Here is a 23903-nt window from a genome sequence, read left to right on the forward strand (position 1 = left end):
GAAAGAATTACAAGGTAGAGAGAGAGGAGGATTGAGCAGAAGTGTTTATTGTAGAGTGAAAGCAGAAGCAGCCTTTATTGTAAAATGAAAGCAAAGAGTTTCCAGGCAAATGAACCTGAAGAAGGTGTGAACAGGATGCAAAAGGCACCCTGTCTAGGGCAGTGGTGGCAAACCTTCTACAGCTTCAGTGATACTAACAGCTCACTGGCACAGGCATTCCATAGGTTTGCCACCCGTTTTCTGGTGACTTTTTATATAGAAACATGATCTCAGCAAGGTTGAGATCAGCTTATGGGGATACAAACAGAAAAGACTGACTTAGAAGTGGGTTTATGTTTTTGCAAACACCAATAATTGCAACTTTAAACAGAACAAAGACTTTCTTGGAGAGGTATGAATATCTTATTTCTGGGGGAACAAATCCCACCGACTTAATGTTGCCTTTGATTGTTGACCCTCTAGAGGCCTAGCCTTGGCCATTATATCGGGGTATCTTTGACTGAGTCACCCTGACTCCTTCGTTTTGCTTGGCCTTCCCATATGTGGGCCTCTCTGTGCCAGAACGCTCCTCACATGCCCCTCCCATCATGGGCAGGTGTCCCCCAGAGAATTCGTACCCTTCACAGGGCCCTGCTCATCCTCAGCATTTTCTAGTACACATTATGTTTTTCTGAAAGTCATTGTTTTGATTATTGTTGGGAGCCTCCTATTAGGTCAGGAAACTGATCCCCAAACCTTGGAAAACAGGACAGAATCTCTACACCACCAGTGGGTAGGGCTCCTGGTTAATTCCCTCCAGGCCTCTTGCTATCTCCCTGCTACACTAAGTTAGTTAGAGAAACTTAAAAATACAGAATACCTAGTTTCCTTTAAATGGTTTCCTTTGAACATGGCTAGCTTGGTCACTAATTTTCTTTAGACGTTAAAAATCAGTGAACCACCTGTGAAAACAAGTTCCTATAGCATGCTTATCTACATAAGAGCAAAAAAAGGAAGCACCTGAGAAAATTCTCTTTCAGAGTCCCCTCAGAAGCTATTTTTCTTCATATTATTTGCAATAAATAATAAGTTATTTCCTACATTCCTCCTCTTCTCTAGTTTATGATTTTTGTCTTCAACCTCATAAGACAAAAAGCTCAGGTTTGTGTGGAATCAACTATTTTACTTACACTTACCTACTGGGCCTTTTCTCCTTTTTAAAATTTATTTTTACTTTTATTTTGATTATTTATTTATTTTTCCACCCATTAAACTTCATTCCCCTCTAAAGATTTGGTTTAATGTCATTTTTTAAACGGAATTCTTTCTCCACCCCTGTTACATATTCCTTTTTCTTCTTGTTTACTTCTCATGCTTTAGTCTCACTTTTGAAAGTTTCCTAAGATTTAAGTTTGCTGCTTACAGGAATTTGATGTACTCTTGGATGGAAGAATCTGTTTCCTATCCAAATGACCTGAAGAATCTGAGCCACAGATTTTTCCTCCTAACAAGATTATGAAAAACATCCAACATGAGATTAGACATAGCAGACATTGAAGGCATTAAGGAATTGTTAGCAGCACCCTTATCCAATAAACAAAGATTTACTGTTCGCCCCTAAAATAAGAATTAAAAACTAATGAAGTAAGATATCATATTTCTTGCTGTTAGTAACTAGTGTTTATACTAAACGAAGAGGGCAAAAATGAAGAAAGGAGGCAAGAAAGAGGGATAGAAGGAGAAAAAATGCAACCCTCTCTATGCTGAGCCTCTAATTTAAAAAATTACTGATGTATGAAACACAAATACCTATGCATCAGTAAATATTTTTGGACTGTAGTTTAAAATTGTTAAAATGTTCCACATCATATAATTAAATGTTAAACACAGAAAAGTAATAATGCCATTATAACACTGTCTCTAGGAGGGTAAAATTGTTGACCATACATTACAGTTAGAAAGTTTGGGTATAGAAAGACTACATACTTTGTTCAAAAGTATGCTTGCAAGTGGTAGAACTACGGTTATAAATTCAATATAACTTCAGGGCTTCCAGAAAATTGCTATGGTATATTGACACTGCCAAAGATGTACATGTACATGGGCACATAGAAGAGAGAGTGGAATGCAAAACAGTTAAGGAATAGCACCATACTGGCAAGGTAATCAACCACTAAATTATTGCAAGGATAATGTTATTTTCTGTTCTATATTTTTATATGAACATTTAAAAATATTTTTTGAAACTAAAAATGAGTTTTGAAGAACAATCTTCTCACAACTCAGTATGAGGATGATAATTACTGGACACTGATAAGAGCTAGGGAATTGCTCTTCATTGCAGCGATGTGCTAATCTGATGCAGATAGGCAATCCAGACAGTGCTTCATGTCTCCAGGGCCTCTCCTATTTACTGTCTTAGTAACTTATAACTTTAGTTATATTATGGAAAACTCTAGTTAGGGACATCTTTTTTAGTCAGCAGTTTTGTAAAAACTTATATAGACATACACATCCTACTTGGAAACAAATACACATACATTCATACATACAAAGATATATATGTAATTATATGTACCTAAACTTATACATGTAAATTTTACTCGAATGAATATTTATAAAATAAGCTACAAAGTTTCAAAGAAATAAGGCTTTTTATGTGTATATAATTTCATTTCTGCATTTTTATTGTATCTACATGCAGTTGACAGTATTTAAATCTCTAGTGATCAGATAAAAGAATCTCATGACTACACTTTAACTATACATTATTGCATTGAATGTGGACACAAAATGTCATGTTTTGACCTTTTAAAAGGGAGGAAAGAAAAAGTTATGCAATTATATATTTCAATAACACTAAGTTCCATTTCAAATTTCATATCATAATGATTTGACCAGAATAACAAGATGAAATTACTCTTATAAATAATATAGGGGTATTTTGTGAGAATTTTGATGTGGATTTATACAATGTGGAATTTCATTGCTTTATTTACTGCACATTCTTGGATTTTCCACTGAAAGTTATAGCTAATAATATAATGAATTAGAATTTACTATGATATCACAATCTCCCCAAAGATTTTACAAATACAGTTTTAAAGAAAGTCATGATATGGGTATTTATGTAACCTGATTTCTGTTTCAGAAAATAGCATTACTTACCATGATCATAGAAATGTTCATATTGGGACTGGGGATTTAGTTCAGCAGCATAAGCACCTGCCTTGCAAGCAGGCAGTCGTGAGTTCAATCCCTGGTACTGGAAAAAAGAAAAAAAAGTTCTTATTTTTAAAAATCAAAATATTTACAATTTAATCATCCTTAAAAATGCACAATGTTGCTACAAGTTATTGCTTTGCTAATTGCAATATATGATAATAGTTTTCTTGGTTTTAAGTCTTTTTAAAAAAAGCTTTTGTTACCTGGACATTATTTATACCCAGTGTTGTTTAGAGCCTTCCCTTTTCCTGTTTATGATGGGGTTCCTGCTGCTTTGACAACTGACCTCCATCTCTGCTGGGGCGCCCTTTCTCATACAAAGGAATAAAGGATTTATGCACTATTTTATTTATATTGATGTTTATACATGAGAGTTCACCAGCTTCTCTAATAGTCCATACACTAGGTCAAGGCAGAGATCACATCAGGTGAACAAGGAAGAAAACCAGAAGAACTTGCACACCCATTGGAAGAGCTTTCTTCTCATGTTAACTTAGTAACAGTCTTGATGCTCTGGGCTCAGTGTCTCATACCTGAAGTGAGCCCTTCTCTTCCACCCGAGTGTGCATTGTTGAGTTTTCCTGACCTCTTGTGATGTTGACACCAATTCTGTGAGTAGGTTTCTATGACTACATTTGATGTTTGTCATTCCCATTCCTTTTGGGGACTGAAGTTCCATCCAGGTCTCCACAGAGTGCCTAGTGCTTTCCACTAGTGGCTGGACTCAGCCTGTCATCCTTAACTGTTAGCTGTGGCTGGAATATTATTTGCTACAAATGTCTGTCTTCAAATTTCACTTTCACATAAAACTTGTCTTCTGACCAGAATGTCTGTGAACTGAGGATAAATATAGATTTTATTGTACACTGCTGTTCTGGGAGCGCTGTAACCAAAACAGCTACTCCTGCTTGCTGCCCCTGTCTCTGTCTACCTCTACTCCCTGAAATCAAACATCATGCAGGAGATACTTTTTTCACATTTTCTTTGCAGAATAACAAAAATGCTGCAAGGAAGAAATTAATGAGAAAATATAGTGCTTTTATTTTAAAATTTTATATACACACATTTATGCATATATTTGGGGTTGATCTAGAATTATTCCTACCATAATCTTTCATAACTTAACTTTTGTGTCTTCTTTAGAATAATTTGAGTCTGATATCTTTTAAACAAATGAGTTGTGAAAACCTGGAGATTATGAATATTTATTGTCTGTCTAGAAAGATTGAACACAATTTGAGTATCACCTTTTTTAATGATTGAGACTTAATTATCTTTCCCTAGGAATTTCTATGTCTTGAATTACTTTAAATTCACTTTAGTAGTGGCCAAAACAATATGGAGGCATTAATATAAACAAAATGCATATGTGACATAAAATTTGATGTACAACAGCACAAAGCCTTTCAAAGTTTAAAGATACCTTTCTACTCATTTAATTATGTTTTAGAAGATGTGTGTTTATATTTTTGCTTTGACAAGAGTTCTTTTTATTGTAAGCAATTACTGTCTGTAAAACATGAACAAACATGGCCTTACTGAATAGTAACTGTTCTATTTCTTTCAAGAATTTAAGAGACTTGTAGCTCATATGACTGATTATGAAGTTTCATTCACTTAAAATTTTTTTTCTAGTTTCCTAATGACATATGGTATATATACTAGGGAAGTATTTTTAACATTAAAGCATCACCAGGGGAAAAAAGATTAGAGTGTTTTGACATTTCTTTTATTTAAACTCTTATAAGAGAAAAATCAACCTTGTTAGATGAAAGATTCTATATTTATTCAAACTCTTTTGAAGAAACATTAAAGATGAGTTCAAAACATTTGTAATTACTTTTTACCTTAGAAAGCTTTTCACAATTCAGTACTCAATGTTTCTTTAAGGCATCTCAATGAAGAACACATATTTCTTTGATAATCACATTTAAATTTTACAGAATTAGCAAATGAGTAGTTTTCACTGTGTTGATAGGCTGCTAGAATATTGAGGTGAATATTGATAAATTTTGATAATTCATCCAGGCACTTTATTCATCTGCATTTTCTAGTTACAGGAGCCACTAGCTGCATGTGGCCATTGAGTGCTTGAACTATATCTGATTGAGAAGCGTAGTGTCATGTGCACAGAACACAGTCTAGAATTCAGTAAGAATGTAGTATGTCAAATTCAGAATTTTATATGTGTTGTAATTATAATTTGAATACATTGGATTAAATGTTATTAAAATTGTTATCTTTTTATTTTTAATGTACTTACTAGAAAACTAAATTATACCTATGAGGCTCATGTTGATAGCTTGTACTTTATTGTTGTATTCCATGCATTGACCTAAAAATATTCTGTTTTTCATATTCTTGCTCTGTTGTCCTTGTAGCATTTACCAAATCATTGTTATTTACATTACTAAGCTATGTATGGGGTAAAGTAGCTCTTGAGTGGCTTGAGCAGTGTCTGACTGAGGTGGCAGTTCTTATTCTAGATTTTCTAGTTATGTAACAGCCTTCATTGTGAATCCCTGCAGTGTGCCGCATAAATAACATAAGCCATATCACTTGCCAATATCATTGTATCACACCATGAAGTAATTATTACCACTCCATTCTTTAAATTGGAGAATCTGAGTCTTTGATGGCTAAAGATTATGCTTAATATAAATATTACAAAGCTACTTGAGTGGATGAGTGAGGGTTCATACAAAGGTTGTGAATTGCCACAGCCAAGTCTTCTCTTTCTGTACAGCTGCCTCATGGCATCCCCTGAGACTGACCCTTTGTCTGAATATTTCTGCACTTACTATGATGAGTAAATAATCATAGTGATCTTCATAAGAAATAGCATTACCCATTTTAAATTAAAATGCTTTCTTTAAGTTAGAGGAGAAAAGCACATGAAATGAAGCATTACTAAAAATTTATTATGACATTGTAACCTGACCCACATTGTAACACTACTGATATTTGTTGAGCTGAAGATTGAAGCATGTAAGTTTATTGGATAATATTGGTTAGAAACAAATAATTTTTTCTTTTTAAAAAATCACCATGAAATTGTTAAAGAAGTGCAATGACATTTGAAGATCTTCAACTTGGTCATGCTGACTTGTTTTTCTGGGCTACAATCAGCCCTGGACAATTTCCCCACTGCTCCCAGGACAGGGAAAGGACCTGCAGTAGCACAGTCCCCTTCGTGGCACATAGCTTTTCCATACAAGAGACCTTTCTTGGACACCAGAAGAGTCATTCCTAAAGGTATCTGTGGGTTAGAGAAAACTGAGAAAGCATGGCTCTCTATCAGTTTTCTGTTATTACTGCATTTACAAAGGTCATTCTGTAAGATGGTGCTCTGCACATTCACTTGTGATTTTTTGATGTCTAATAAGGTGGGCATCTTTCCTCAGATGCTGTCTTTGGTATTAAGAACACAGGTGTAGAGTTCACCTAGCTGTGAGGTGAGGAACCAAACCATCAAGTCATCAGAATCAAGCAAAAAATGGAAATTCAAAGTCATCCACAGTGATGGAATCCACCTGAAGGAAAGCAAAATCTATCAGACACTAGGCAGGAAGGAAAATACTACAGTGAGGAGGCCGAGGAGGACCCTGGCAGAGACATGAGCAGCGCAAGTACACATGCCAGAAGTTACAGAGGTGAATGGCTGAGATCCAAGACCTGAAGAGCAGAGGTGGCAAGAATATGGCAATTGAAATTGAAGAACACAGGATCTAGAGCTGTGTGCATTTCATGACTTTAAATAAACTTAACCAGTTAACTTGTAGCAGGTTGAAGAAAGGAAGAGATCAGACCCATGAGGCCAAGGAAAATGTAGGTGCAATCATCTGCAGCTATAGAACTTACTGTATGAGGTGATGAATCTGCAGAAGGAGATCACTAAGTGTATGGAGTTCAAGTCAAAGCATGAAGAAATTGATCTGGTCAGTTTAGAGGAATTTTACAAGGAGGCTCCGCAAGGCTGAAGTCACCATGAGAGACCCTCACCAACAAACCTTGGTGTTTCTGGACTGGGAGCTGGAGCAGTGAAAAACACTGGCAGCGAAGGGCCAAGAGTATCTGTCTAACATGGAGAAAATCCTCAAAGAGATTGAGGTTTTGAAGGAGTACTTGAGCAGTCTTGAGCCTCAGCTCAGTAGCACCATGCAGGCTTCCCTTCCAGTGCAGGAGTACCTGTTCATGCCATTTGACCAGGCTCACAAGCAATATGAGACAGCCAGACATCTGCCACCTCCCCTCTACATACTCCTTCTGCAGGCCACCATTTATGGGCAGGCCTGTGATAAGACCTTGGCTGTGATCATCAGTGGCAGAGTTGATAAAACAAAAGCTCTGTTCAAGCTTCCTAACAACTCCCAAGATGACAAGAGTGGCTCAGATGCTGAGGAGCAGACCATGAAGCAACGGATACCCACCTTAGGAGTTCAGTGCAAGGAGATGCTAAAGAGACATTGTCTGTCTGTCATGGTTGACCTGAAATGTAAAGAAGATAACATACTTTACCTGACTTTCTATTACCTCATGAACCTCAGCATCCCATCTGTGAAAATCAAAGTGTCATGGAGCTGATCACCTCCCTCCATGCAGGGGACTTACTATCCCCTGAGCTCGGTGCTGAGCTCTTTGTATCCTGGTGATCATGCAAAGAAAACTCCAAATCAGCCAATATTACCAGTTTGATAAAGTTGGCGTTTTAACTTTGAGAGAATATGTATTTGACCTAGGTCATCACTATTTGTGGGTACAGAAGCTGGGAGGCCTCCACTTCCCCAAAGAGCAACCCCAGCACACAGTGATGGCTGATCATTCGCTGAGCGCCAGCCACGTGGAAACAAGCATGAAGCTGCTGAAGTCCAAGGTGCAGTCCCAGTTGACCCTCCACAAACAGTTTGTGTCCTTGGAACACATCATTGTCCTGGTTACCAGTGATTTCCAATACCTCTTCCCTGCCCAAGTTGCCTCTTGCCTGGTGAAGTGGGTGACAATTGTCCATGATGATTATATGGAATTGCATTACACCAAGGACACTGTGGAAGCAGGACTAGCTGGGGACACCAATCTTTACTACATGGCTCTCAGTGAGGGGGCATGACCCAAACTCCAGACCGCTATGGTATCGAACTCTGGCTACCCCTCTGTCCCAACTATTTTCTAGCACTGTCTGAATTGGAAGAGAGAAAAAACCAACAGCAGTGATGACAACATTCGGGCCATGGAGAGTGAGGTCAGTGTGCACTACAAGGAGCTCTGTGGCCTTCAGCCCAGTCACCAGCTCTTGACCAACCAGCTGCAGTGGCTATGCATGCTTCTAGAAGTCTACCTAGAGACTGAGAGCCACAATGACAATGTGGCAGGACCCAAGAAATTTCCCCAGAAGATGTGTCTGGGGCTTTTCAGGGGTCCAAGTAGGATGAAGCCATTAAAATATAACCATCCTCAGGGATTCTTCAGCCACTGCTGACCTCCCACCTGGCCAGTTACTACCCCCAGGATCCCACCTCAAGTACTGGGCTTCTATTTTTTTTTTTTTTTTTTTTTGCTTTGTTCCTGTGTAGCTCTTAATAGTCCCCAAATACAGTAGCCAATAAAAGTGTCACAAACAAAACAAAACAAACGAACAAAACCCACTGTAAGATGATAAGTTGTATGAGTTCACTGGAATTACTTTTCAGAACTTTTCTTATTTGAAAGTTGGCTACTTTGAAAATCATTATTTGCCATGGCAACATGTACTTTAGGCTACATGAGTTTAAAAGGTAAAAAGACAAATATCTGACAGTGGCTTGGCTTGTTTTGTTGAGTGTCAAACCATCCTACAGCTCTCTACCTCTCACTAGTTTGACAGTGGGAAAATAAACCTGGATGGATGAGCCAGCAGTAAGAGGAGAGGCAGACGGGCATAAATCTTAATGTCAGCACGTTAATCAAACTTTACTAATAAAAAGAAAGAGAAAGAAAATTTTAACAAGATGTTTTAGAAGTAGTCTTGCTTGTAGTTATAAGTATTCGGTCTGATGATAACTTTATGACTAGTACAGAGTTTCTTCCTACTTCTACCAGGATCTCATGCCCTTTGTGGTTTGTCTTTTTTTTAATACATAATTTTGAACAATAAGCACACATAGGTTATAAAACAGATACTATGTTTTGGTCCTGCTTAAAATACAATTTTTTTAAAAAATCAAGAAGAAAGTAAAGCCATGAGTAAACCAAGATCATTTATGGAGCAACTTATGCATTCCCTAAGTAAACAATTGAAGGAGAGAATAGAAGTTGAGTCCAAAAGAAGGCAAATGAATTTCTTATTTTTATATAATTAATAAATATAAGATTTAACATCAAATGTATTACTAGCTGTCTCAAAACCAAATGTTTTATATATTCCATTGGATCTAAAATAGGAAACTATAATGTGAAGATCATAAAATCCATGGTTTTGGTTTTTATGAGACCAAAAGTCTAGATTCATAGACAAAAAGCTTTATTTGTTTGTTTGATTGACTGAATGACTGATTGACTTAATTTTGTCATGTATGATGCTGAACATTGAACCTAGTGCTTTACACATACCAGGTATTCTACTATTGAACTATATCCTGAGCCACCCCCTCCCCCAGGAAACACAGGGGAAAAAAAGCTTTTTGATATTGAAGAGATGGTCTAATTTGGCACTGTATTCATTTAAAGGTTTATGTACAAATGTTGGTTCTACATATGCTTATGAATAGTATTGCTGTGGGAAGTAATCATATTAAAAAATAAAGCTTGAGAAAACAGTCTAATCTAAGTAATAGAAGCATATATGAAAAGTATTATGATATTCTGCAATCCTGCTGTTGCTATTGTGACATGATATTTTTGAAGAATACCAGGGTAATTTTCCTAGTTTAGTGATAAATGGAGAAGTAGGAGCCTTTGAAAAACCTTTATGTGTGCCAGATTTTTAATGGAATTTAAAACAAAGCATTAAAGTAAAACTCAATAAAAAGCCAATCAGGAAGGCCATCCAATGAAGTTCTCTATTAGCTTTTTCTTTACGTTACATCCTATAAAATTCTTATAATTCTCTACTGATTTGGGTATGAATTACAAGATAATGTCCTCTGTTCAGAGTTGGAAAATTATTTTGTTTAATGATGTAAAGTGAAATACAAATACCCAATGTTTTTACAATTAAAATGAAGTCTCTGTGGGCTTTTATAAAAGGAAAAAATGATAAAGACTAATATAGATATGAATCAGCTTCTCCAGAGATTTTCCTAAGTGTACAGAGCATCTTTATATAAAGGCTAAGTTTTGCCTCAAAAATAAGGAGAAAAAAATCTCTTTTAGTATGAAAGGTTTATACTATGTATACTTAATATACTAATATGTTAATAGTCCCCTAAAATTTTCAGTTGATATGTACACACATTATGAAATGTGCATGTCCATGTGTATTCCAGTGTCCAAACATTCATCTGCATACATGTGTATACTCATACAAAACAGGTTATTTGCTTGTTTGTTTTAGGGAGATGTGTAATGCCAAGACAGAAAGAAACCTCTTTAGCAGGAAGTAGAAAATTGAAACAGAGGGTTATGACGTGACCCAGCATCCTTTTTGTCACTCAGTTGTAGAACCAGTAAAACAGAGCAGCCTGATCATTCGTGCCGTATATTTAAAAGAAATGGAGATGCTATATTTTATCTGATGTTCAGAACTTATCACTGGACACCAATACCATCCATACTGAATTAGCCACCAGAATGAAAATTGCATCATGCAATTTTATACCCATAAAATTAATATGATAAGCTACTATTTTCATTGCATAAAATTCATTTTTAATATTGCTGTTTTAGTAAATGAAGTAAATTAGTGGAAGCTAAGGAAGGAGAAGTTTAATGCTCATAATTTGTTAATCCCTTCACTTTTTGGGCAGTACTTCTTTATTGAAATTGCCTTTTCCTAAGGCTATTCCTTTCTTTTGCTATGTCACAGAGAATAAATGGCATTTATAACTTAACACTTCAATTTAAATCAGCTGGTGTTTGAAATAGATAAGACTTTCATTTTGGAAAGTTAATGATATGGCAAAATTCAGTTACTGTTACCTATAACATGAATTTTGCTCTAAATTTTCCATTTATTCAATTCAATGTTATATCATTTATAAAAACATGATCACTTCTGTATTTATTATTTTTATCTATTTCTCATACAATACCTTTAAAATAAGATAATGCCATGTGAATAAAAGGACTGTCCCTGGAGATAATCAGGCATGTCTCTGAACTGCTATCATCGGTGCTATGCCTTTTCTGGAATTCTTTATCATTATGATTTTCATAAGGAAAAATAATTGAAAAGTATATTACTGTATATGAAAACTACCCAGGAAGTATAAATTCAAAATGTACATATTCCTTTACCTGCTAGGACAAAGTAATGAAGTCATATTCTTTTAGTTTATAGTTTATTTCAGTGAAGGCATATTTTTATCCTGGAGGATCATATTAACATTTTCAGAGAATAGACTTGTTTAATGTTTTACAACAATTTGATTCAATAATTGGAATCTCCGTGTTAGGTCCTAAAGTATTGCTAATTCAGTTTCACAGTGTTCAAAGTGTTCACAATATAATAGCAAATAGTTTAATACTGACTGTTTTCATCGACCCAGACATTCAGTTAATATAGTAAAACTCTGTTTAATGAGTCTCTTGGCAATTAAGGGATCATTTCTGAGTAATTTTCTTTTAAGTCTGTGTTATATGATCATTGTTTTTCATTTTTATTTTTTACCTGAAAAATCTCATACTGGTTGGAAATTTAGAATGCCTTCTCAATGTTCTATCTCCTCGGCATGATTTTTTAATAGTTCATCAAGTTTCATCCTAAGTCACTTACCTTCTTTTACCAAACACAAATCTGTACATTGTCCTACATTGTCTGAGTAAACCCACATTAGTGCTATTCCCTTTGATATCTGTTTTCTTGGCTGTGTAACTCTCGGCACACTGGAATTGGTGCTTCTGAGTAGAGAATGTGTGGGGTGGGGTACGAAGAACTGCTCATAGATCCCTCAGACAAGAATGGTGCTCTTCATCACCACTGTGATAATGTACAGGCAGCAGAGATGTCTCTTTAATTGCTGCAGAGGAAGTAAATAATGTCATGCTTACCTTGTGATTTAGAGAGCATATTTGTCTGAGAGACCAAACTGCACTAGAGCCGCAAAACCTGACAAAGCAGACACTTTTCTAATGCCATCAAACTAACAGAGAGAGAGAGAGAGAGAGAGAGAGAGAGAGAGAGAGAGAGAGAGAGAGAGAGAAAGAGAGAGAGAGAGACAGAGAGAGAGACAGACAGACAGACAGAGACAGAGACAGAAAGATGAAGATGTCTGTTGACTACATAAAATTAATTTTCTGATTTACATAGAAGTTCACTAAAGAAATCTGAAATAATAATAGTAGTAAGTGGCCTATATGATAACCTTTTATCATATACCAAAATTTTTAAGATTTTTCAAAGTTATCATGTTTAAATCCGAAAACAACCCTATGAATTATGTATAGATGATGTGTGCTGTCCCAGAAATGACAAAGTTGGAATTAAAACTAAGCAATGTGATCCCAAAATAAGTATTCTGGGGGAAAGTGAGTGATAAGAAAATAAAGAACAAACAAGCCAGAGAAATCTAACAGCTTGTGAAGGTTGCAGTCATGGGATAAAATAGGATGATATGAGAGAGAGAGTGCCTATGTAACTGCTTTTGCTGTGAGTTCAGAGAACTCTTCCCTGAAGCTTAAACTGAACACTGTGTAACAAATATCCAGCCAAAGGAAAATGAGAACAGTGAACACAAACACTACACTGTGGTGCAGAGCTTGGCAAGATCTAGAGACAGAAGAAGGGCAGAGTATAAATGGTACACAGTGGAGAGGGTAAAAAGCGTAAGGTAGTGTTTTGGCTTCCTTCAAAGTGCAGTGAAACACCAATGCAAAAGTGAATGACATGACCTTGTTTGAGTTTAGAAGGTCATTTTGGCTGCTTTGGAAAGTATGTGTTATAGGAGGGAAAACCACTTATGTGGTTAACCGTGCTCCTACTTCTGTCTTAGCGATCTGGGAGAGAAAGGGCACTATTTCAGTGGTTTAGACTACAGTGTGAGCAGTAGAGAGGGAGATAAAGTGAACAAATTCAGGATATGGGTGTTCATGGCTTTCATATTTTTTACTGAGATGAAGTTGACGTAACATAAAATAAACCATTTTAAAGTATATAATAATACAACATTTAGTACTTTCATATCAATACTGTGCAATCACCAGCCCCAAGTAATTTCAAAATATTTTTATCATCCCCAAACAATATCTTGTACCCATTACGGCATTTTCCCCTTCTCCCTTTTCACCAAGCACTGACAGTCACCAATCTGTGTTCTGTCTTTATGTATTTACTTGTTTTGTATATTTCATGTAAAGGGTATTACATATTCTATAGTCTTTTATGGCTGGTTTCTTTCATTTAGCGTATGCTTTAGAGGTTTATCCATGGTATATCATGTTGTACTTATTGATATTTCATTTTATTGACAAATAATATATTTAATTGCATAGATAAACAAAGTTTACTTACCCATTCATAAGTTGTTAAATATCAAGATTTTTTTCCATTTTTTGACTTAAGAAAAAAGAATAATGATAAGTCCACATAGTTTTGAAGAACTACTGGATAATTTACTAACACTTAACATTTTGATTAGCTACCGAACTGCTTTGGTTAACATTATGGTCTCAAAGTGCTTTCATTTTCATATAAATGACTCAAGTTTATCCTACTTTAAGGCAGACTAGTGCTCCACTATGTATGTGTGTGTGTGTGTGTGTGTGTGTGTGTGTGTGTGTGTGTGTCTGTGTGTAAATAACACATTTTCTTCATTTATCTGTTGATGGACATGCACAGTACTTTCAAGATTTAGCTATTATAAGTTGTGCTGCTACATACATTAGTATGTAAATGTCATTCTACTATGTCTTTAACTCTTTTGGGAAAATACATAGAAGGGGACTAGTTGTGGTTAATGGAAATTCTAGTTTTATGGCCTTTAAAGAAATTTTTGACTTATTCATCAATGAAGTCTTGTGGTGTTCAGAGTGGAGGATTCTACTCCGTCATGGTATCTTTTCTTCAGGGAAGAGATGAAGGCCAAATGTTTTCATAATTCTGAGAAATAACATATATGGAAGACTGAAAGATATGGGGGAGGAATAGAGAGAAGAGAAAGGAGAAAGATTGGTTGAATGTTAGTTGTCAAGTACTCAATGTTCATGTCAAGAAATATACCACTATAAAGGCCCCCAAAACTCACGCCTTTTCTTTCCAGATCATAGTTCCTTTCTCCCTTAGAGCAAGTGTAACTTTTAATACATTAAAATAATCATTACCTAGGTTTTCTTTATAATTTTACCAATTATATATGCATCAATAAATAGTATAATCTAAGTTGTCCATTTCTAACTGTCCCAAAATTGTATATACTATTTTATTTCCTGTCTTTTTCATGCAGCATTTGTGATTCATCTGTTTTTGGTGTACTCATGAGTTATTCTTTTTCATTTCCACAAATATTTCTTTAAATTAATATAATTTATGCATTCATTGTTTTATATTTATTTGTAGCTTTTTGTGTTATGGTCATAGAGCTGAAATATTCTAGTGCACATATAAAAGAATTTCTAACATAAACCTAGAAGTGGCTTGGAACTAATGTGTCTTCAATTTCACTATGTAATTCTAGGCAGTTTTCCAAAGTTGTCACGATTTAAAAACCTATCATTCAGTTCACAGTGCTCCATAGCCTCATTATTTCACAATATCATACTTCTCTGTTTTTGTTGGGTTCATGGAGATATATCAGAGAGTACTGAGGCAGGGGATTACACATATAAAAAACAGAAAAGACTCTCTTCACTCTGTTACTCTCTATCCATAATTTTGAATGGTTTTGAAGTTTAACGACAGCATTCCTGGAAATTCAATGAGCAATATTTCATGTGGAAATTGCCTTTTTCTCTGGTCATATTTTATATTTATTTTTAATCTTTTTTACTTTATTGCTAGTATATGTAATAAATGTGTTAATCTCGAAAATTAATACATATCACACCTTGCTTCTTTTTACTTCTTCTTCCCCACTCTTCTCTCCCATGTCCTCCTGCCCCCAGATCCCTTTTTTATCTATGTCAGATTGTTGTGTGATAATACCAGTTTTATGGTAATTCAAATTGTGAAAGAAGTTCTTTCCTTTCTCTATCATGTGATGTTTAAGCTAAAATGACTTCTCGGTAAGTGGTTTGGTATTTTAGTACTCTATATTTAACACATATGCATCATAAAAACAAAAACTCAAGTAGTACTAAAAGGTGTAAATTTAAAGGCAAACCACTACCACTGCAGTCCCACTCTCCAAAACACTCTAAACATCCTGTAGTTGAATCCCCTAGTTTTCATAATCCTAAACAATTTTATTGCTCTAATTTTTGTCAACTTTAAACAGTAATTATTACTTTTTAAACATCTATCAAAAATGTGAAGTTTACACATACTACTCTCAAATACACTTCTCGGTACTCTTTGCAATAAGTGGTTCTTATTTATTTTCCTAGTTTTGGTTTTTCTATTTTCTATCTGTAGATAATGGCCTCATGAGTCTCTCCACCTCGTCTCCTTTGCATCCTCCAAACTTCTATCAGGTCTCTTATTTTTATCCTGTTAAAGTTACTTACATGTTATGTCATTGGAACTATAATTACCTTCTATTTTGTCTATGATTTCAACAACATCTGTAAACCTATTAATGATTTTAAAATTGAATGTTGAATTTTTCATTCAGTTCACTGAGAAATCCAGTAATATGACTGTCAGTGTAATTAAGGTGATGAAATTAAGTCTTTACAAACTGAAGTGTAGTGTAACTAGTGCCAAGATCAAATGGAGTTTCTGTTCTTACACTTGATCAGTTGTCTAGAATCATGGCTAGTAATGAAGAGAGGTCTTCCTATTTTATTCGTACTTCACCTGCCTTTCTTCTTTTATAAATAGGATCTCCTGGCCTTTATCCTTTCCAGAAGATGACTTGCAATAAAGATCACCAGAGCCCTTGAATATATGTCCCTCTATTCTTACTCTTCTTGGTCAAATGGCCAAATCTCATAATTTTTATTTGTTTTTCTCTTTTAAGTATTGTTTCTGTCTCTAATGTCAGGTAGTTCTACATTAAGCCTCAGCTCTTTGGTGCACCTTCCACTACCTCGCATTTCTCACCCACCCACCCCTCCTAACACACAGTCAACTTCTCCTTACTAGTGGTCCTTCTGAGTTTTTGGCAGATACAATTTATGAAGAGAGTCTCCACTGGCCAGGAGGCTGGGTGCCGGGGTTTTTTTTCCCCATTGTCCAGAATACTCTTGTGATAACACTTCTCACTGTTAATTGTGAGATGCAGGATGCTAAAAGTAGATTACAAGTGTTGTCACTACAAAAAAAAAATAAGTACATGAGGTACTGTGTGTATGTTAAATATCTTGATTTAGACATTCTACAGGGTATACACATATCAAAACATTATTTGTATACTATAAATATATACAAATTTACTTTTCAATTAGAAATACATTAAATAAAAAAGTTCTATTCAAAATAATGAGTATGACTTATGACTAGTAGAAACCCTCTCCTTCTTTTGACAATTTTTAAATATATGAACAGTTTTTTTTTCATGACATATATCCTGATAATGATCTTCTAGGGCCATTGTAGTTAAATTTAATTGAGAGAAATTTCATGTGGATGTGAGGAAGGAGTTGAATATGCCTGGATGTGTTTTGAAGGCAATATTCTTTCTTGTTGAGTTGTAAGAGAGGGCAAAGACATAGTTTACCCTCTACAATTATGTATGCAGTTAAAGCTGGTCCAGATTTTATTTCAAGTGTAATTTGCTTTCCTAATTAACTAAGCATTTTCTTTTAATTAAAAGTTTCACTGGAGTCTAGGTATGTTTTCCAGCTTAGATAGATAAACTTTTCAGTTGATCTTTATTGTCTTAAATATCAAGATCTAAGCATTTCAGCTCTGCATTTCACCTAGAAAATGCTTCTAATAAATAATAATTAGTATCTCAAGAATTCCAAGTTTCTAAAATTGTATTAGTTTTATTTTCTGCATAGCAAATTTTCGGAAACTTGGTATCTTTAGAAAAACACCCACTTATTATATTGTAGTTCTATAGATCAGAAGTCTCTGAAGACCTGGCTGGGTTCTCTGGTTAGGCTATAGTCCAAGTGTCTTAACAAGAACCTTGGATACTTTTTCAAAATAATTTCTGTTGTTGGCAGCATTCAGTACCTGTAGTTATAGGACTGAATTCCCCATTGTCTCTGCTCTCAGCCCCTAGCATTCTCTTACATCTGGGCTCAGGTTCCCTCCATCTCAGCAACAGAGGACTCCCTCGCATGCTTGGAATCTCTCCAGTTTTCTACACAATGACTAGCCAGAGAAATCTCTGTACTTTTCAAGACCTTAGGCGATTAGGTGAGACCCAGTTAGGTAATACTCATTTTGATTGTATAAGTTCAGTTGATCAGTAATCTTAATTAAATGTGCAGAAATCCCTTTGCCATAGAAAATAATGTAATCTCAGGTGTAAATCCCATATTCATAGTTTTACTCAAACTCAAGAAGAGGTTAAAATCATTGTGGATCATGTTAGAATTAGAATTTTGCCTACTATGAAGAACTAGGAAATCTGGGGCAAGAAATGTAGATTTCTGAGGGTATCTGAATGTATATTTTATTGCTTTCTTTTCTCAAAGTAGCTTTCTTCTCAGATACTCTGGTTCATAAATGTTATTCAAGTTTAACATTATGTTCCATTAGCTTTCATTCCAAGTATGTTTTATATTTGCCTTTTGTATCAGGATGATTGAAATATAAGCATCTCATTTATGTATTCCTATAACATTGTTTTCTATCTTCTTCCACCTGAGTTCTCTCCTCTCTTGAGAACTGAACTCATTCTGAAGAACGAAAAGATTTTGCAGGCTGTTATATAACTTAAAAAGCAATCAATAGGAACTCTTTTCTATAGCATCAAATCAATCTACCTTGGAGATTTTTTAAACCATCAGATATACAGACTGATTTATAAATATCTAATTTTATCTTGCTTTTCTGCCTAATCCATACTCCATATCATTTGTATCTAAGCAGATTTATTGATTTCTTCACAATATAATATACTGCTTATCAATTTTATCTTTCTATCTGATATGTTTCTGTGTCTCGGCTTCTTTTTCCCTCTTCTTCAAGGCACGGGATAATTTTAGTACCTTCTGGAGATCTTGTTTCCATTTGATTAAAGTTAGGTACATGATAGCTTGCTTTTCCTATAGACTGGGCCGGTTTCCTAATTATATTATAAAGCACTCATGAGCAGAGTTTGTGATAATATGTAGTTTCCACTCAAAATACACATACCAGTTATTTTTTCTTAATAAGGAAATGATCAAATTAGAGTCAAAATCTATTTAAGAAATATGGTTGTACAAAATGAAATGATATGAAGTAGCTCCTCTCTATTCATAATGAAAAATTGATGTATTAAAACTTTTGCCTTGGATATTTGATAAAGCTCCCATGAAACTGTCAATTATTTGTTCAGTTGCAGCCAAATTATTTTAAAATAAATTACTAAATAATTTCCTCAATTATTTTTTCCCTTTGTCAATAGAGACCCCAGGAATAAATTAAGCCTGATTTTGAGTTTACAGAAAAAGTATCTGAAACTATGCATCCAAATTTGCAAGTTTTAAAGCAGCTTCATATTAAAGACTGGTGTGTTCCATGTTGTTTAATCTTTAAGCTTTATTTTATAGAACTTCTGTGTAGTTTTGGAGTTATGGGCCACTAGTTTAGTTTTTAAATTCTTGTCTCTATCTACAGTAATATAAACAATCTCTGACTTGTGAAGATTTGACTTACTTTTTCTACTTTATGATAATGTGCAAGTCTTACACATTAATTGAAGCGGTACTTCTTTTTCTACTTAGTGATGTGCCGTATGATAGGTTCTCTCATGATGCTGGTGGCAGGAGAGAGCTGCAGCTGCAGGCCAGCATGCATTTGCAAGTATGTGCCATCCACACTTGACAGGCAGTTATACCGTGTTGGGAAGCTCTGTGGTGTGGTAGATTAACATATTAAATTAAATGCATTTTTTGTCTAGGCTTTAAGAGGATATAATCCCATCATTAGTTAAGGAACATCTCTACTGCTTTCTTCTGGATCTCCTCATACATCTCGAGTCACATCTAGTCTGCATCCTTCTCCAGTTCTACCCAAGAAGCAGTAATTTTCAAGATTTTATACATGATTGCCCAATATACTTTTTCTTTTATTTCTGGCTTAGCTTGAAATTTTCAATCCTTTTGGTGTCTTTAACAATTATTAGTTTTTAAGTGATTTAAATCCAGTTGTTTGACTTTTCTTTGGTCTAGATTCCTATCTGCAACTGACTTGTTAGTTCCTTTGTAAATGTCCAGTTTCCCACCTATGCTCAACAACAGATTTAAAACCAAATTTATTTATGCTTCCTTTCATATTTCTCACTTCATTTAGTGGCTTCACAGTCCTTTTAGTTGTGCATTCTGGTAACTTTGGACACATCTGCCACTCTTCCTTCATGTGTCACTAAATCATCTATCTACAATTTCTATATCTTTCTGCAAATTTCTCTTTCTACCTTCAGCATCCATTGTGTTGTAGAAATTCATTCATCCTTTACCTACAATTTAATTTCCCAAGTGCTCTGTAGGAAAATAAATTAGATACTCTGAGAAGCTTCTCAGCATCATGGTTTTTTACCTAATTTTAAGTATGACTGCATGTGTATCATTGGCATTCTTCAATTGGTGACAAGATCCCTAAGGGTAGAAATCATTGCTGTGTCTCCGCAAACTAGTTATATGTCTTAGGCATGGTGGATGTTCAATAAACATTTCCTCAGTACTCTGTGCTCTTGGATGTATAATAGCATGACTTTCATATTAAAAAAAGAAATCCTACTTTCCAATCTTTTACAGTAATTGAAATAACATTTTCTGTCAAAAGTCTTTCTAAATATTTGTGAAATTTCACTTTATATAACTTCAAAATTCAAGGTTAATAATCTGGCTCTAAAATGTCAGCAATCAGTTCATAACTAGATCAAACTTATAAATTGATGCCCTGATAAGTAATTCTAGCAGGCTCTTCCCTGATTTTTGAGTAGAGTAGTATTTTTCTAAGTTTGTCCCAAATATTTCCAAAGAACCCAAAATATATCTCAAAATATAAAGTTTTAGGTGTTATTTAAAATCCTTTGAGTAAAATAGTCCTTAGCACTTAGTACTTAAGAGTAATATATGTCTGCTATGAAACCTAGTTTTTGATCTTTTATTGTGATATGAAACATTACTTTCAATATTTTGCCTAATTTTAAGGACTGTTCATGTCCCTATTGCATAACGTTTGTCATACCAGAAATGTATTTTATAATATCTACTTTTCTGCGCACTGTATCATATATTCATGGTCATGACAAAATTTCTCTCTGGTCAGGGTACTTTTGGAGAGTTATAAAAATATGTTTTTATGGAAAAACTCCTGAAGATATATTTACCTCAAGAGGTTTTGAGATGAAACCTCAAACATACTTTTGTCTTTGCTTTTGATTTACATAAATATTTTTGGGTTTACTAAAGTCACAAAATATTATGAGAATCTTTTTCTTTAACCCATTATATAAATTTATCCTACATTTAAAATGAAATAAAACAGTGTCTCGACTCAATGCCTGAAAACTAGAATTCTAGAGTTTCTGTTTTTTAATCTTAACAATAGAAAATACATACAATTTTGGTTAGTTGAAAATTTCTACTTTCGATTTTTGAGAGTCAAGCGTATATTCAGAGAAAAGATGTGGTGGTACATGCCTGTAATCCCACCTTCTGGAGATGGAGGCAGAAGAGTGCTACAAATCTGAGACCAGCCTGTGATTCATAATGAATTCAAGGCCAGCCTGAACTACACAGCCAGCCCCTGTCTCAGAAATCCAAAAAATAAAGAACAAGTAAATGAAAGAGAGTCATAGCTATCATTGTATTTTCATTAAACAAGAATGGAGTTATTCCTGGAATTATCCTTAATCACTATATTATTATTATTGTTATTACTTTTTTTACTAGTAATATTTTGTACCAGGGCAAAGATTACAAGAGTATGTCTGGTTCTTTCTTTTGAATTGGTGAGTTATTTTATATGTACAAGGCAATCCCCAAGGAGAAAACATTGGGCTCCTGGTTTGCTGAGAGATGCATTAGTGCTGACATGCCCATTCAAGCCTCTAACGTAATTTTGCATTACGTGGGCCTCCTTCTTTACTCTATAAACATGGGAGGAAGTACCCTAAATCACATTAGCATCTGTATCTGGTGAGGTAGAGGGATGAGCATTTTCTATCCCAGGCTAGACAGTCCAATGTATCCATTTAAGTATTTGTTAAGCATCAGTAACATGCCAGTCATTGCTAAGCAGGAATAAAATGACAAAATCCACATCCTAAGAATTTTTCAGTCTAATAAATATTATTTTTTCCTGACATATGTATTTTATTTTGTAGTTAAAAATGCAAAACACAAAGAAAGTAGAATGATTCCTTCTAACCAAGGCTAAATGTATCCTACACCCTTAAGTAACTTTAAATAACTTTAAAACAATGGGTTATGGGTAGAAGAATTCAAGCCACTAAAGGAAATATGATCATATCATTTGTCACTTCCTATATCAAGGTGCCAATGCCCAGGGTCTCACAGGGTTGTCTTGTTTGGGCACAACAGCAGTATTGTTTACTTAGACTAGAATACAGAACACTTTCTATAAATTATAATCTGTGTGACTAACTGCTGAAACTCAGAGCTGACTTTTCAGCCACCTCTCTTAGGGCTTTTCAGGACCAAGAATTACTAAGTTATCTCTTCATTTCCATTTGTGCAGTGCTTTTTGAGCTCCTGCTGTGTTCTGGGCACTTCTTTTGGTGAAGAAATTGAAAGATATAAAGATAAATAACACATCAATGTGTGGTTTAATAGACAACATTAGATTCTAATAATTTCCTTTACAGTCTTCGGATCCCAGTGGAGCCACAAATGAGATGAGTTGGTAACTGCATCTCCTTTCTCAGGAGTCTTATTTTAATGAAATGTGTTCAGGTTGTCTAATAACTAGCAGAAGCTTTTACCTAATGAAAGGCATGTGGATAGGCTCTGCTTTTTGTGATAGGTCACTTGGCAAATGTTACCTTTGTCCGCCCCTGGTACTTCCTAATCTCAAGAGTTAGAGACCAAAAAGTCATTGTTTCTCAGGAGCAACCTTGACATCACCAGCTGGTCTGAAGAGCTGAGTAAAGCCACATATTTGCATTGAGCTAGCTTGAAGACACAAATGGTGATTATTTTTCTTGCAAAGTTGCAGTGGCAACATTGATAATTAAAACAAGCAAAATGAAAAGTGTTGGCAGTCTCTCATGGCCATCTGTGACTTCAATGTGCTGGTACTTACTGTTCAGAGGGGAACTACGTAGTTGAACTGGCTCTTATTTTTGCAGTAAAAAGTAAAAGAAAGTGTTCTGCTTATTCATGGTTGTTTTATTTAGTTTTCTTATATATGATATGGTTAGAAGTTATGATATGAAATCATTCTGAATTTCATTATCATGACACATTTTAATTTTATATATTTATCACTTTAAAGCACAACACTTCATTTCTGTTTCTCCATCCTTTTACCAGGGTAACCTTAAACGTCTCATTTTAAAAAGTGTTCAGTTTTATTTTTCAGTGAGAAACTATGAAATATTATCTGACTTCTTTTGGTTGAGTTCCAACGTTTTAACGTGAATATTATAGAAAGAATAATTGTTTTTCACTTTCCTTAAGACTATAATAATTGTGTCGCACAATCAGAAAGAAATATGATATTCATGACTAGAATCAAAGAGTATCAGCATTTCAGATAAAAAATACAGTAATGACTAACACATTAAACCATGTAAAAGCATATTTATTATACTTGATCACATAAAATTGCTATTTTTAGTAGGCTAACATGGTCAAATATTGGTAATTTTATTTAATTTAACATAGTAATTCTGCATATTGCTGCTACCTGGTTTAATTTTAATAAAATTGCATAGTAATTAACTCTAAATGAGTGTGCTCCTTGTGGAGTATTCAAACTTGATGCCAGTTCTTCTATCTCTTTAATCCTTTCAGACTGTATGACTGCTCAATAAATCACCTAAAAGTGGTGATGAACAGAAGAAAACAATTTAACCAAATTTAGATACAAAAAGTTCATGTTTTAAAAACAACACAAAAGTTCATGTTTTAAAATACAGAATTTAGGATGAAAGGTAGGATAAATTACAAATTAAACCGTGTTTTAGGAGTGATCTGGACTTTACATGTGTTTCTCCCTACTCGCTATATGTAGTCACTATTGGAGTATACTTGAAGATGAACATTTTCTACAGGTGACAATATGATTAAATATTGGGAAATTTTTTCAGATTGCTGGCTGAACAGAAACAGTGACCTAT

General features: G+C 34.7%; 1 protein-coding gene and 1 pseudogene across 3 annotated transcripts in view; both read left to right on the plus strand.

The window, feature by feature from the left end:
- Tmem117 (transmembrane protein 117) overlaps window positions 1–23903 on the plus strand; it is a 487955-nt gene that overhangs the window by 370895 nt on the left and 93157 nt on the right. The gene's annotated exons all lie outside the window — the stretch shown is intronic.
- On the plus strand, window positions 6491–8680 carry LOC106028941 (THO complex subunit 5 homolog; annotated as a pseudogene).

The sequence above is a fragment of the Cavia porcellus genome, unplaced genomic scaffold (assembly GCF_034190915.1).
Source record: "Cavia porcellus strain 051 isolate PalLab524CR breed Dunkin Hartley unplaced genomic scaffold, mCavPor4.1 scaffold_8, whole genome shotgun sequence".
In the NCBI taxonomy this organism is placed as follows: domain Eukaryota; kingdom Metazoa; phylum Chordata; class Mammalia; order Rodentia; family Caviidae; genus Cavia; species Cavia porcellus.